At 36.2% G+C, this 17,151-nt stretch overlaps 1 protein-coding gene across 1 annotated transcript in view; it reads left to right on the top strand.

The window, feature by feature from the left end:
• Positions 1 to 2,053: 2,053 nt before the first annotated feature.
• Positions 2,054 to 17,151, top strand: part of mpp7a (MAGUK p55 scaffold protein 7a) — a 167,062-nt gene continuing 151,964 nt past the window's right edge. The window contains exon 1 of the mRNA XM_056469344.1: positions 2,054 to 2,260. The gene's annotated coding sequence lies outside the window, so the exon portion shown is untranslated. The remainder of the gene's footprint in view (positions 2,261 to 17,151) is intronic.

Here is a 17,151-nt window from a genome sequence, read left to right on the forward strand (position 1 = left end):
TGCTTAAATTAAGCTCCATGACATCATGTTGTGTCTTTAGTAATTCTCCCCATAAAAAAACTAAAGTTATTTTCATGAAGTTTTTCAAATTATTTGCTCCTAGTTTATTCCTAAAATCTAAACAGAAACAATCCTCTTTTAGCATCATTGTTGTAGATACACTGTTTTCTAACAATGAAGGCAGGTGCATCAGCACACTGATTGTCTGAGTCCTTTATGAGCTCCTGAGCACATGTGCTTCCAGAATAAGTTCACACATTTATCTGTGCAATATGCAGAGGAAACAAATCACATTATTTATATTTTTATCTTTATATTTTTACATATGTTACACTGTTAAAAAAATATTCAAAACAAAATAATTGTCTGAATAATTTAATAGAAATGCAATAAAAATATTTTAACTTTAACTTTAAAAAATTTAATAGTGGGATTTACAGTCATGCATTAGTGTGGAAACCAGAAGATAATTTATTATTCTAAGTGAGAAGAGCAATTTAATACACTAAAGTATATTTTTCCAATTTGGATCTAAAAGGGTCAGATGGAACCATTGATGCCAGTGTGTAATTGATCAGCCCTTTTCTGCTAACAGCTTAGCATAACCACACATTTAATAAAATGTTTTGTGGCTTTTAACATACAGATAACCCGATGATTTCATGAGCAGTCAAAAGAATACCACACAACAAATCCATCACAAGAAGTTTATTCAACAAACTGAGTTCAGCTACTGTAAATATAGATGGTGCACACTGTCAAGCAAATACAAAACACAGCCATTATAAAATGACACCAAATACAATAAACTCTCATTTAAAAACATAATATGTTTACAAAATCATACTGATGATTAAGAAGAGAAAAAGAGATTAGATGTGAAGTGGCCAATCGCAAATGTCAGTTTTTTCACTGTAAAATGTTCTTATGGTGTTTTCCTATTTTATTTATGAAAATTATGCATTAATCTGTAATTTACTGTAACGTTACATGAAATATCCCAAATTATCACTTTATTCAGAACAGGAACATATTTAACCTATTAACAATTTTTACTGTAGCATTTTTTATCTTTAAAATGACAAAAAATACAAAAAAGAAACAAAAAATACAAAAAAGGAACAAAAAAAGTTGTTTTATCATTATTATTATGATTAAATATGATTTCAATTTAGTTTTAGGATCAGACCTAGATTCTTTTATGAAAAAAAAAAGTATGACTGACCAAAACCTCACAGCCCTAAAGCTGCGTAGTTCTCAATATCTCTTTGCACGAGTTTTCGATGTCAAATCTCAACCACGAGGGGGTGATGTAGTAGTAGTAGTCATGACATAAAGGTGTTGCGTGTTTTCATTACTACTCAAGAGTTAAATCAGCATTGCTTATGTATTAAGTGTACGCATGACAGAAGAGCTATTCTGTATCCCAGCCTTTAGGTAGCAAACAATTGCCTTTCTTTCCCTTTTCTTTCTAAAACTTACAACTGACGATAAAATTTCAGTAGTTCTTTGTAGTAAACTATTGACAAATGAACATTTTGTTATGTGTGGAAACTAAACCTCGGTTTAAACCTTATGAAGCATTGTCTTCAAACTTGTCAAACCAGTCTGCGTTCACGATTTCCTCACTGAAGAAAACCAATGACTGAGGCAACAAGGAAGACTAGCGTGTCGAGACGGATCATTTCAAGTTATTAGAGATAAATAGATAGTCTAATATTAGACAAAATAATAATAATAATAATAATTATAAAGAAAGAACCTGACAGTCATATGCTCTAGAACAGGAAAGACAGGTGTTCTGTCGTCTGAACTCTCATTTCTGAAAAGGAGTCCTGTCAAAAGAGGAATTCAAAACAACACTGAAAGGTGTCGTTATGCGTTATTAACGTATGTACATGTTCTCTCTTATAATAAAGCATAGACAAGAAGGGCAGGTGTGGCATATGATTGATTATGTAATCGCCAATCGGATTTCAGGATTACACTTCGGTCCCGCCCTATTTTTGTTAACTGCCCAATCAACATTAAGATTACTTCCGCCCGCCTGCCTCGTTGAACGCAGATTGTACAAGGCGTTTTGTCTGGAAAGAAAAACACTTTGAACGCGAACACCAATTCAAAGTCTGGGATTTATTACTTTACATTCGTTATTTTTGGCTTTTAAAAGCAAAGTCGAGGCAACTTTTTTAGGGAGTGACTGCACAAGAAGCTCAAGACGTCTTGACTGGACTTCCTAAACACAATACACACCGCCCGAGTGAGTAATAGCAACTTATTTATTTTCAGGAGCCACGAATGATATGTTTACGGCGTTGTTTATACATAAACATGACCACCAGTCGTACATGTTTAGACTTTGAGGGCAGTGTCAAACGAAGTTATTTTGAAAACTCGACTATTGACTTCTTTCATTGTTTTGAGGGTCCTGTTTTGCTCGAGGCAACGGGTGCACTTGACAGCGCGAGCTCTCTGTGTCAAATGCACCCGACTGCTCAGCTAAACTGGACGAACTGGACTAAATTACTCCAAGTCCGACTGTCCTGGAAGCACTGAAGGGATCTGCGTTATTTCAGCAGAAAGTGTTGACGCGGAGCTTGACACTGACATCACCGGCTGGGTTCTCCCTGAGCAACAGGCACACTCATTATTACTCATCATCGTGAATGCTCAACTGCTAGGTTTGACCTAAATGCTATTTCAGATATTATAATAATAAAGTTAAAGTTTTATTTGTCAGGTTAAACGTTTGAGAGGTTATTTAACTATAACTGTTGCTTTTGAGTTGACGTGACATGGTAAAGCAATGTGTTGTTCTTCACAAAAAAAAAAAAAAATATATATATATATATATATATATATATATAATTGAATACATTTGTATTAATTACTATAAGCTTTTGATTAGATATTATTCTTAATTCATTCATTCATATAAACACAAGTTGTTGTTGTTGTTATTATCATTCATTCATTCATTCATTCATTTATTTTCTTTTCGGCTTATTACCTATGTTAAACGGGTAGCCACAGCGAAATGAACCGCCAACTTATCCAGCATATGTTTTATGCATTTAATTCCCTTCCAGCGGCAACCCATCACTGGGATTATTATTCTCATTATTGTTATCATTGTTGTTGGTGTTAACTTTTATGACGTTTCGTTAACCCTAAAACACAATTCAGTGTGAAATTAAAGATGCCCCCAAAATACCTATGAAAATCCATTCAGAGAATTCTTTAATAATCCTGAATTACAATGAACCATATTATATTGTGTATTATTATAATTTCTGTACTAGGGCTGCACAATTGATTGAAAAGTAATCAAAATCGACATTCAGAACCTATAATTGATAAAAAAATTTTATTTCTTTCCCAACCCTGACTTTCAAAAACATTAAAAATAATTAATTTTGTTACCAAAAGTGCAAGTTATTTATTTTCACTTTTTTTTAATAAGAAAAAAGTGACGCTTCGTTATAGGAAATGTGTGTTAATTTCAGTTGTTCAACGTTGATGTTCAGTTCAATAAATAATCATAGCTAGTAGAGAGTGTGTGTTTCCTTTAATTATTTTTAAATCAAATAATGCACCCTTCATTAAAAAATCTCTGACCTGATTTATGAGAGCATGTTTATTACTGTATAAAAACTTCTCTGTGAACTATGAGGGCAATAAATAAATAAATAAATAAATAAATAAAATAATCATTCATTAATCGTAATCGTTAAAATGTTCAATTAATCAAGATTTTGATTTTAGGCCAAATCATCAGCCCTATCGGTACCATCAAAGACACTTTAAAAGCAAATAATATTAATTGATGATCTCAGTTATATGATTTGCAATTCTATGTCAAATGACAGAACGGAGTAATCAAAATACATTTGCTTTGCATTTTCTTGGTTTGTTTCCATAACTTGGCCTTGAGGCTTTGGTCCATTTGGCCCTCTGGGATCTTCTTTAACAACAGACCATTATAAAAGCAAAAATAGCAGTGTAATATTTCATTCTACGCCCCAACCAGTTGTACCGTAGTGAAATTATAAAGAATTCAAAGCACGAAAAGACTGCGAACGCACTCTAACCTTTGTCCAAATGGGTACTGAGAGTTTTCTCAGCCCTGCTGCCCTGTGGGAAACGCTGGAGACAGTGGTTTGTTTGAGACTGGCTATCTGCTGTGTCAGATATCACAGCTCAGAAGTGCCCTGTCTGCACTCTCTCTGACTCCACTCTTCTTGACCTCTTTACACACAGTCACTCTCGCTCCTCGTCTCGCAGTGTCAGTTGACAGGCCTACGTTACGATCCATGTCCTGATCGTTCGCTCGTTCGATGGCTGTAACCTTTTAGAGCTCAAGTAATTAAACACAAGAAGAAAATGTGTGACTTTAACTAAAGTTCTCAGAGGTCATTTGGCATAACCGTGTGGTGAGACTAGAATGCAGAGAATTCCCTGCATCCCTTTGAATTCCAGGTCTAATGTGTACTCACAGCAGGAATTGTTTTCTTTTGGTGGATCGACAGGATTAGTGAATATGAAAGGCTGAACATGAGTGGTTGGAGTATTTGGGAAAGATATAATCAGTGGGTTAAGCTGAGGTGATGTGCAGATTGTGCACCTGCTTTGGAGCCTGAAACAACAATCTTGTAAACACATTATCTGGTTTAACCATAATTGTCAAACTGTGCTCACATGGCTTTTAATGGAAACATTCACTTAAGGAGGGTTTACACTTTGTAGCTTTATGCTTTTAAACTGATTCGATGGCAATCATTGGCATGTTAAATGCCCTAGAAGATGCATTACAGCATAACGGGCATCAGGAGGTGGTTTGAGACCAGATGTGGAAGGGTAAATGTAATTGTCGCTTCAGGCTTTTTATACATGCAGTAAATGTTACTGTTCAGAGTTATGTTATATGCAGAAGTTTACAAACATTTTTGTACTGCATTTGATGGTCAAAAAGCATTCTACAAGGTTTCCACAGGTCACAGACTTTCTGGAAAATGTTCTTCTAAGTCATGAAATGTCATGGCTTTTTGCTTGTCATTTTAAATTGTACTTTCCATTGACGTTTTTGCCTAATTTTATGGTTTGAAACTTGTCTACCGGAAATCATAAAAACTATATGATAAGAAAATGACAGTGAACAACATCAGGCAGTGTAAAAAGTTGTTTTGTTTTGCTAAAAATGAATTGAAGTGAATTAACTCTTGACACATTTAAGTTATCACGGCCTTGCCATGAAAATATGGTGGATATGTCATGGAAATTGAGCTTTTTAGTTCGTAAAATAAGAGAAAAGGCAGAGAACTTGGCATTTTACTTAAAGTGGGAACCCTGATTTTAGTAATCATAGAGCAAGCAATTCACTGAAATCATACAACCTCTTGAAATGTAATTTATTTAACCAATTTTATTTTGGTTTTATTTTTCTCAAATTCCATTTTATCCCTCTTAAAACATGGCAGAATATTTGTGTAATAATTCAGTTAAAACATTATTATTCACACTTTAAAACATGCCATGTTATTTCAACCCAAATAGGATTTTACTTTTAGAAGTACGTTCTGATGTATAGTACTAATGCATTTCTGGCATAATATTTCTGAAGACGACACTGCATGTTTATGTGCGTTACACAAGTTGATACAATGATTTTAACATTACAATGCAAAATTCTTGAAATAAATTTCAGACCAGCTCTAAAGATGAATTCCATGACTTCTAAGTCAAACATGAGATGCTGAAAACGTCAGTAACTTCACTCATTTTTCATTTTGATAAATGAAACCTCACTGCTTATTCACAGAGAGAAACATGCTGAATTTATATTTAAACTGCCTTGTTGGGGGGTTTATTTAATGACACTAGTCCACTTTTGTTTCTATAGGTGTAGTGGTCTGTTATACCTATAAGTTATCGTCACTGTTCTTGATGTCTGTAATCTGTGTGTATGCCAGAGAGCTGCACGTTTCATTGAAATACATCTTGAATATGGGACATCCTCAAGCAGAGTTTGATGTAACATGTGACTCCTCTACTTTAGATGTAGAGCATAAATATGGTCAGATTGTAAAATTATCAGCTAACCAAGTCAGTGCAAAATAAAAGATGAGAAGCAGAGATCGCATGTTGGTGCAGTGAATACTGCTGGCAGAAATCTTGGTAGTATCAAGGTTCATTAGTCTGGTAACCAAACGACTGTGTGTGTGTGGAGGGGGTCATCTAAACTGGCAGTGGTGAACAGGTGTCTGATGTCTGGGTGTTTGCTGGCCCAGTGTGGCTCAACATTACTGGCATTCCTGAGCTGTTGTTTCTGTAATGCTGAGGTTAAATCCTGAAGAAAGAGAGGTCTTTGATTGTGATGTGAGAAATTTTGAGCTGCAGGAGATCTTCAATTATGATCATCACAGATGATCGTTTAAAAGAATATGGTTCAAAGACAAACATAGGATTTCAAGCATCAAAAAAATTGTAATACATATTTATATTTTTCCTCTTTATAAAAAGTATAAAAAATATTTTTCTGAGCACAAAGTGATGACTATCCCCCATTAAAATGGGATTAAATGTAATCATAATAATTCATATGCCAGAACTTTTTTCAGGCCTTAGCACAATATAGTGCAGCCTTCGAATCAAACATTGATAAAATGCCAGTTTAAATCCTTATGCTTTGCCGCTGTCCTTTAAACTCCCCAAGAAATCAAAACTAACCATACGATTATGTTTGCCCTTCTAATCTTTAATTGAAATCTGAACATGAACTTCCTGTTTGTTTTCAGTTTTATTCTCAGATTGCGTGATTTTTAGGTATTTAACGTGGCTAACATACTTAACTGGTTGACAACAAACAGAAATAGTGAGCAGGAGGTGTCAGTTAGGTTGTAATAACTCTTCTTAACCCTTTTCCAGATCTTTCTGAATGAAATGCCTACATCACTACATCCAATCAGCCCGCGGAGGAAAAAACAAGCCACGCCCACTGTTTGCTCATTTAAAATTTCATTTCTCTATGAACTGTCACAATAAGAAATAATAATGATGACAGCTGCGGTTCATTGGGACTTTAAACCACTATTTTCTCCACATTTGTCAGAAAGAGGTTTAAATCATTTGTAATATGTAATAAAATGTATCACTTGTTATGTATTATGTTATTTTTAACAGTTACAGTGGATGATGAAACATGTCACCAATGTTGTGACATTTTAGTTTTAACAATAAAGCAGACACATTTGCATTCAAATCTTTAAGTATGTAAAATCTGTTTTGTAGATTTAATTGATTGTCTTTTACCTGTTTATTGTTCATCTGCCAGGATGCAACGATTATAGATTTTGGTTGTACGATTATAATCTGAGGAATAATGAGGTTTCATGGTTATCACGATTTTTATGCATTCATTAATTTTAAAAGAATACTAGTTTAGAAAATCACTTAAAAAAACTCCTTATTTTAAAGTGTTATTTATTGCGGCTCAGTAACTAAATAATACAGCACAAAATAATAATAAAAACAAACAATAGTCCATTTCTCTTTGGACTTTTTGTCTCAAAAACGTTTTTGGCTTTTAAACTTAAGTAATAGTTTTAGACTGAAAATAAACGACAGAACAATGAATAAATAAATACATTTAAAAAATTAAATAAATAAAAATAAGAATAAATAAAAAATGTAGTATTTGTCCAATGTAAAGTGCATCATATTAGCTAAGTATTTCCCTTTTAAAAAGTACAAATGTAGTCAAAGGCTGCTGGACGTCTGTCTGTATTTTTTTTCTCTCTTTGTAGTAGAAACGTGTATATTCTATACAAAGTGTGAAGCTGAACGCCTCATGCGCACCTCATGCACGTCACTCCCAATATGTGTGCAAGAAAGAAATAACGAACTTGCTCGCGCAAAAGATGTGACATGTGAATGGCCCTTAGCTAATAGCCTCGACCACAGTTATTCCAGTGTGCGTTGGTATTAGCCTAGGTGTACAAGCTTAGAGACTTAAACTTGCGCACAGTTGGCATAACTTTGTTTAGGTGCTGCAGTTTTGTTCTGTGCAGAAACATGGTGTTGAGAAGCCTTTACGATTAATTAACCGTGACTAATTAAAATGCGGTTAATAGTGAAATCGGTCAATTGTTGGATCCCTATTCATCAGACAAGTTCAGATTAAAAAACTTTTTATGGCTTATAGAAATATAAGGGTTGCAAAATATTTGTTTCTAATTTAATACATAATATTACACCAATTTAATAAATCTATTTCTAGTTTATCATATATGGATTTTTTTTGCCATGCAATTAAATTATGAAAAGACACTAAATTCTGTGCCGAAAGTTTTATGGTCTCATTCTCTAGATTTGTGTTTTAGTAAAGGAAGTTTGACTGTAAGCATTGCCGTGACCTTGGTTCCCCATCATTAACTGAGTGAAGTGAGCTTTTCAGTTCTTTTAAAAGGATGTGGTGTGAAGGTCATACCCAGCACAGTGCCGTTAGCAGTAATACATTTGTCATCATTATATCTTGCAATGTGTCAAAGCTCAGGTGTTCATTTCAAAGAGTGCTGCTTTTAGACTATACAGCATCTGAATCAGTGCTTCGCTTCTGCTGACACTTGCGTTATTCCACAGATCTGCTGCGTATTTCCCATCTGGCCAGCTCATGTCTGTGTTACTCACTGTACATAAATACTTACAGGACAGAAATCGCTGTGCAGCCATTGGTATTTAACAGCCATTTAAGATCGCCAACAGTCATCGATGTATGACCTTAGTGTACATGCACAATCATCTCTTATAAGGTCATTGCTTGAACTCAACTTGATATATGTTCTGCAGAGCAGTCGTGTCTCTGCCTCTTCAGCACTTCCTGTGAAAGCTGAGCCTAGGCAGGCTGTAAAGAAGGTGCTTTTTGAGACATGAAAGAGGCTGATCCAGCTCATAACCCATAAGCTCTTGAAAAGGAAAGCAGTTGAAGCCTCTTATAATGCATTAGTCTACTCTGTACTTCATTCTTCTGGAAGTTGAAGCTTGTGACTAGTCTAGTATGTTGGGACGCTTGGGAAGATGCTGCGTGTGGTTGTATTCCAGTTTGTTTTATTCATGAGAGTTTTCCAATGGACTGCTTCATGCATCCTAACCAACCTCCTCCCTGCTCAGTACTGCTTTCAATAATTTAGTCATACCTTGATGAAGAATAGAGGAACAAGACTAAAATAACCTGCTGTGTTACTATGTAAACTGACGTTTGTGTTTTTGACAAGACCTAAATAGGACCTAAAGGGATAATTCACCCCAAAAACAAAGAATTTAAACCTAAAGAAACTGTTAGAAAAGCAGTAATTGATTCATCATCTTCTTTCTTCACAGTATTCTGAATGTAACTGCTCAGGCTCATTAGATTTAAAGACACTTATGTTTAATCTTACATTGAGTTTTTTTCTTTTTCTAAATAGAAAGCTATCCGTGAAGGACAATCGTAAATGCCCTCCAAAACGCATTCGAGACTCTTTATCAATCAGATGGCTCAGACCACTTCAGATCATCTAAGTCTCATTCCAGATTAAACTGGGTCTAAATGCCTCTGGTTATTGAAACCACACATGTAAGTAAACATGTGAGGTTGTGTTATGGGCTGTATTACATGGTCATAACAGCTCAAATTCAGAATGCAATGCCACAGATGACATACTGTAGGTATGTGTGTTGGAGAATGTTTGTAACTAAACTCTACAGGCTTGTGGCACCCTGAAGTTAAACTTGTGAGGTACAGGGTTAAAAGTTAACAGGAGATTGAGGCAAAGATGCCACCAACACCAACCAGGGGAGAGTTAGGCCAAATATGAAAATCCTGCCATTTACTCACTATTTACTTGTTTCTAACTGCTTTAACTTTTTATTGAACACCAATTATATTTTGAAGAAGTGTACAATCCTGTAACAATTGACTTCCATTGAAAGAAAAACAAATACAGTGGTCCCTCGGTATTCACGGTAGTTACGCTTATTTTTTACAATTATTATAGCTGTTTTAAGGCTGTAAAACCCCTCCCTACACACTTTATACACTTCTCTAAGACAGCCATTAACGTTTTTACACTTTTCTCTCACTTAAACGCTCTCAAAGTTCAAACCTTCATAGAAAAATAAGAACAAAATTAAGCCAAAGATCAAAACCATTTGACCAACCTAGAGCCGCGTAACTTTTACCTTCCTTTACCATGTCCGGAAGTTCAAATTTGTGTGCAATGGTTAGCATGTTCCTCTGCCTTTAGGTTGCTACCGCAGGTGCCTTTGACGGTGCAGATTGCTTCGTCGACATTGTGGGGAGAAGACTTGCAAGCATACAGTACAGAACTTCAGAGTAACACTGCTAGCGGTCGAAGGTTTATGTACCTTTGGTAAGCTAAACACATTCTGTACTGTACAGGAGACACGGCATGAAGGAAATGGATTGACAATAATCTACAGCCAGCTATAGTATGTGCTAAAGAAAAGTATGTCAAATTGCATGAAATAAAATCTGCAAAACTGCGAGGCCGCAAAAAGTGAACCGCATTACACCAAGAGACCACTGTACTATGAAAGTCAATGGTTGCAGGTTTTCAGCGCTCATCAGAATATCTTTAGTGTTCAGTGGAAAAAAAGAGGCTCTGGAACCAATTGAGGGTGAGTAAATAGTGAGCAGATTATCATTGACTACGTTTACATGAACATCAGTAATCGATTTATATGCCTTAATCTAATTAAGACAATAATTAGACTAAGGTGTTTACATGAATTGCTTTTTGAAGGTTTCTTTTATGATCCCGTTTTACATGTTATAGCACATAATTCGATTAACGTCATTGTGTCACCGCGCTATCCACATGTCCTCCACAGTTTCATGTAATTTCGGGTGTTTCATTATTAATTTGTCGAATTTAACTGCGATTTGGCACTTTCACTTTCTTTCGGGCATGCCCCCCCGTGACAAACAAGATATTGGATGTAACTATGAACTGCTGGAAGAATGTTGTTTTAATGGAAGTTCATACCGCATGCTGAATGGAAGGAAAAAAAACCTCAGCATTTCATGATGCAGGTGTCTGTGGTCTACACTGACTCGGTAGGTGCAAAGAGTGTCTTGTGTGTGTGTGTGCGTGTGTGTGTGGACTATCCTGTCGCAAAATGCGGCGAAAAGCCCTATATGACTGTAATAGTTTGATTAAGGTGTTTACATGTCTGTACTCCACTTCAATAATGCGACTAAAATCGTCATACTTCACGTCTTAATTCGATTTCTCTTTAGTTCGATTATGACCTTAATCTGATTAAATTAATCAAAAATAGCTGTTTACATGGTAGACTCCTAATAAGAGTATTGTCTTAATTCACATTAAAATCGGATTAATGGTGTCCAAACGTAGTTATTATTGTGTCATCTATTTCTTTAAGCTCTATAAAGTTGACCCCCCTAAGTTTGTTTAGACCACGTCTGCACTGTAAAAAATATATGTTAATTAACAGTTTCCATATTTTGTGATTTCACAAGTGTTTCTATATACCGTTGTGAATTGCATCATGGGAGTTCTAACTCTGTTGACTTGAGTTAAAAATTCAACACTGCAGATTAACAAAGTGACTTTTGTTGGTATTTTTAGTAGTTTGAGACAACATATTGTTGAAGAAATAATGTAGAGAGAGAATTAAGTCTGTAAAATAACATAAGTACTGGCACTTTATTACCATTTTCAAAAAAACTGTAATTTACAACACAAACACAGATAATACATCACTTCAAACTAATAAAAATATGTCAACAAAAGTCACTTTTCAAACTTTTCAGCATCAAAAGCTTTTGGAGGAAACATCCTGTAATGCAATGGTCTCAAACTCTGGTCCTGCAGAGTCGCAGCTCTGCATAGTTTAGCTCCAACCAACTCACACCTGCTTAATAGTCTATTGACCTTATTCTTTGCACATGAGCAGGGGCACAATCTTGGCTCGAGACTTCCGGTCTCATTCACTTCCATTCGTTTTTAGACATTAAAAACAGCTTGTTACGCTGCTTGATTTTCTTATTATATTATTCTGCTTTGTCTGTATTGTCATGAACACACTTATTTGTAGAGCAAGTAGTTTGGCCGTTTTCTGCCATTTTTATTCCTAGTCATTTCTCCCTTAGACAACTGAATCTGCAGTTCTAAATGTCAATAGTAGTCTTGAAGACCTTGATTAGTTGGATCAGCTGTGTTTTGATTAGGAGCAAAACTGTGCAGAGCTGCGGCACTCCAGGAATCGAGTTTGAGACCTATGTTGTAATGCCAATCCAAAGCACAAATACGTGAAAAAAACATGAATCACTAAATACTAAAACTGCTGACTTCCGGATGTTTTTTTAGCTGTTGTGGCAGGATAACCATGTAGAGAGACTGTAATTTTTAAGGAGCTCAGGCATTTGAATTAATAGAATCATGCGTAGAATAAAACCAAATGTTGGTGTGGTTGCTTGGTTGCTAATATAGTAGTTGTTGGTTCTTGGTGTGAATGGGCCTTTAGTTCTGCACAACTAAAGTTCTGCCTGCCGGCTTTGCATTCCGTTCGCAATACTGTCCCTCAATTCTTAGCAGCATTTCATGTGGTGCATTATTCTCCTCATCCATGTCTGTGGTCCGCTGGTTCCTTTCATGATCTGAGTCTTTAGACATGCTGTCAGTGTGTGTGCGCTTTGGGTCTTTTGTGTGTGTGGCTGTATGGAAGTTTGTGCAATTAGTGTGTGCCTTTCTGTCTGCCAGTTAGTAATCCTCTCGTTATAAGCAGCTGTCTGAAGTGGTTTTGGCTGTGGCCTCAGCTCTTTAAGGTCTCACTCAAAACACCGGGCCTCACTCCAGACCCCCCACACTAAACCCCAGGTTTGAGTTCAACAGTAGCCAAACCCTCGGGCCAAACACACCACTACAGACCCTCGGTCCACTGCTGCCAGATTTCTTGCTGTTTTCTACTTGATACCTAGAATGTGTTTGTTTTTGAATTAATGAGCAAGAAATCTGCTGGAGGAAGTGAGGGATTGAGGTTGTGTGTTACAGGATCATTAAGCGTTGTTAGGCTGGCCTTGGCATTCAGTGTCAATCATGTGGACATACCATGGCATGCTTATGATGCAGCTTGTCATAGTGATTCAGCTAAGGAAGCTCCGATTAATATTTTTGCAACCGATACCGAGTGCCGATTCCTGGTAATCGGCCAACACGGAGTACCAATTCTGATCCGCAACCCATCTCTGGGAAACATCACACACTCATTTACATTCATACACTATGGACAATTTAGCCTACCCAATTCACCTGTACCGCATGTCTTTGGACTGTGGGGGAAACCGGAGCACCCAGAGGAAACCCACGCGAACGCAAGTTGAACATGCAAACTTCACACAGATATGCCAACTGACCCAGCCGAGGCTCGAACCAGCGACCTTCTTGCTGTGAGGCGACAGCACTACCTACTGCGCCACTGCGTCGCCCAAAACAAATACAAAAATTGGTCAAAAAAAAAAAAGACCAACAATGCAATATGGAAACACTGCAAATGACTGAAGAAGAATTCAATATCTCAATGAAGAAAAAGTTCTACAGGTGTCCAGGGACAGGCTCTACAATGGTTTAAGTCATACTTAGCTGACCGTTACCAGTTTGTGAATATTAATGGGCAGCTTTCACAAGTCAGCCCAGTAAAGTATGGGGTGCCTCAAGGATCAGTTTTAGGCCCTTTGCTGTTTACAATATACATGCTACCCCTGGGAGACATTATTAGAAGACATGGGATGATACTCAATTATATATTTCAACTAAACCTGATGAGATGTCTGAACTGTCCTAGCTAACTGAGTGTATTAAAGATGTTAAAGACTGGATGACCAACAATTATCTTCTCTTAAACTCAGACAAAACAGAATTATTACTTATTGGGCCAAAATCCTGTACACAGCAGATCTCACAACCCAACCTACAATTAGAGGGATACAAAGTTAGCGTTAGCCATACTATAAAAGATCTGGGTGTCATATTAGACAGCAATTTAACTTTTGAAACTCGTAGATCTAATGTTACAAAAACTGCTTTCTTTCATCTGAGAAATATTGCTAAGTTACAAAGTATGCTATCCATCTCAGATGCAGAAAAGCTTAACAAACTTCCGCTAGTACAAAAACGCAGCTGCCAGAGGACTTACCGGGTCTAGAAAATATGATCATAACACCCCAATTTTATCCTCCTTACACTGGCTGAAAATTTTAGTGGTTTTAAAACCTTGACTTTTCCAAATTGTGGTAAACCTTGAATCCAGTTATCGTCCCATACCTAGCCTGTAGTGTGACTGGCTCAAAATAAGATAAGGTTTATTTGCTTAATTGAGCTGAATTAGTTTATCTGATTTGATAAGCCAGTTATTACATTGGAAACGTATCTTAACAAAAGACGACAACAATCACAGATGCTTCAAATGAATTTGAAGTTGTTGCTAGAAGGTGTTGAGAGACAAAATGTCTAGTGTGAAGACCACAAATACACCAAGGTTGATATTTTCCAGATTCTTTGAGCAACCTATCATCTGGTCTGAACCATTTTCCACCTTCCTTTCCAAAAATATAAAAAGAGTAATGCTTTATTTATGTGATATTTGAGCTTCCTTCAGGACTGGGAGCACAAATGGCTCCTCTCCGCAGCTAGAGGAGGCTGCAAATGTTGAGCCACAGCGTAATTTGAAACTAGATTTATCCCACCGCCCTGTTTTTAGATGCTGTTTATGGCTTGTTGGCTGAAAATGTCCGCAAATCCATAACATCTCTGGAGTCTCTGGCTAACAGATGGGCCTTATTAATGATAGAGAGACACCTTCTTGACTATAGCTTGCGATATTTCAGTGATTCTTTTCTACTTAAAGTGCTTTTTGTATTGTGAGATGGAAGAATATGCACTTTCTAGTCTAAAACTGTTCAATCATAATGAGCTGAATAAAGAAGTGCTGGTATGAAGGATGTTATATCTTTATAAAATTGTAAATGCATGTATAAATGGACTTGCCGACAATCCATACACATAATTCACTACCAGAAGCTCAGTGAAAAATGCTTCCAAGACAGCAGTTATTTAATATCATGAGTAATCAGTAAAGTCAATTTTGAATTGAATTAAAATGCACTCTTTGTATATGGATTTGTGTACATGGACTGATTTTACGTTAATATTGTCACGGTACTAGAATTCAATATCAATCGTTACTTAAATTTTTAAAAACGTCCATTTCCTGCTAACATTTGAGAGCTATTGAGCGCATTCTTAAACGGCGCTGATTTGCCATTGTGTTCACGTGCTCAACAGAAATGACTGTGATTGTCATCAGTTCACCGAACTCACTGATGTTTACTGAATGTAACCACAGATACAGGGACACTGGAGTGTTTTAAAGCCACAAAGATAGGGTCAGTTTATAGGTTGTTTTCACATGACGTCATTGATGACGCGCGAAATTCAATTTGAGGGCAGGAAGTGATTTTTCTACAAAGGAATCGCTATCAGAACATCAAAATTTTTCTGTTTTAATGTTGTTTTAGCTGTTTAAATCAGCCACAATAAGATAATGCCGAACAGCTTTTATAGAACTCCCAAGGTTTTTGCTCATAAAGGGGGGGAAAGTTCAAGAAACTGGCTAAAACTATTATATACAGGCCCAGCTATGTGTATAAAAATGTTAATGTGTTATATGAAAATTAGATACAAACACCACCACACTTATACAAAATCCAGGAGGATATGCTCTAAGTAACTTACCTTGACATGCAATCGCTGTAATGAAGTCTTCGTCTTGTTTTACAATAATCCATGTCTTTACTGTCTTTTCGGCAGAATAAACAATCGTAACGTAAACATCGAGATGTGCAGCAGAGGTGAATGTTAACTTGATGGTAAGTTCATTGACCCAACAAAAAAGAAAAGCAACCCTTCCGACAAAACTAGACAGTTATTTTTGTTGAGCACTTTTCCCTCCTTACAAAAATAAACAAATAATATGCAGATGTGGATATGCGTCCACGCTTTGTATGCTTTCATCTGTTATTTCTTGAAGTCTGGATGAAATCCGCAGGGGGAAAAACTATATTAATTTATAATAAACATGTTTTTGAACCACATAGTAAAGTGTATAATGGGTACAACTCTGTTAATGAATGCTACAGAATACTGTAGCATAGTAAACTGATAAACTGTAATAAAAACTGTAACAATAGTGTACACTGTGTTATCATAGCGTAGAAAACTGAAGCCTATTGAATAATTTGTTTATTACTACAGTAATGTCGTACCACCGCAACAATATAATACGACAGTTTAATTCAAGTAATTTTCTATAGTATGCTTCAAAACACCTATAGTTTTTTTTATGTAACGTAATTATACAGTATGTACCGCATCGATGATCAAATGTATTTGAGTTGGGTGGAAAACTTGGCCATCTTCATGATATAAGGATCATGCTCAACATATGTGATTATTTTCTGTTTATATCTCCTTTGACATATGGTATAAATCGCAAAAATACAGACTTTCCTCTGTCTCCCATTCAGTTTTTTTACTTCCTGCCCTCCATCTGAATTTCGCATGTCAGCAGGAACCACGTAATTGAAAACAACCTATAGGAAGAACGCGCTCGATGTAGCGGGAAATGGCCGTTTTTAAACTTCAGTACCGATTGGTATCGAATTCCAGTATCGTGACTATTTTTACGTTCTTCTTTTTATGCGTAGTTTCCTCAAGTTCTCATAGCTACATGATGCTAATAATAAATTGTATGGAATTCAATTGTGGATTGAGTGTCTGCTGCACTTTGCATGCAGAGCAACATTTACATGAAAGGCAGAGCTGCTGCCCAATGTAGAGAGCATTCCAAATCTGTCATCTATTAGGTTCCAGTTTAGTTAGGAAGCTGCCTATTAAGAATCTAGCTGTATATGTAGACGGTTTATTGTGCATCTAGTATAAATGTCAATGTTGCACATTGTTTAGTTCTTTACTGTAATGTAGTTTTTTTTTTATTCTCAGGTCTTATAAGGAATCTCTTTAGATTTGTTTGCATAATGGATACTAGTGATAAATCTTACTTGAGGACAGATAC

The sequence above is a fragment of the Danio aesculapii genome, chromosome 12 (genome assembly GCF_903798145.1).
Source record: "Danio aesculapii chromosome 12, fDanAes4.1, whole genome shotgun sequence".
NCBI lineage: Eukaryota > Metazoa > Chordata > Actinopteri > Cypriniformes > Danionidae > Danio > Danio aesculapii.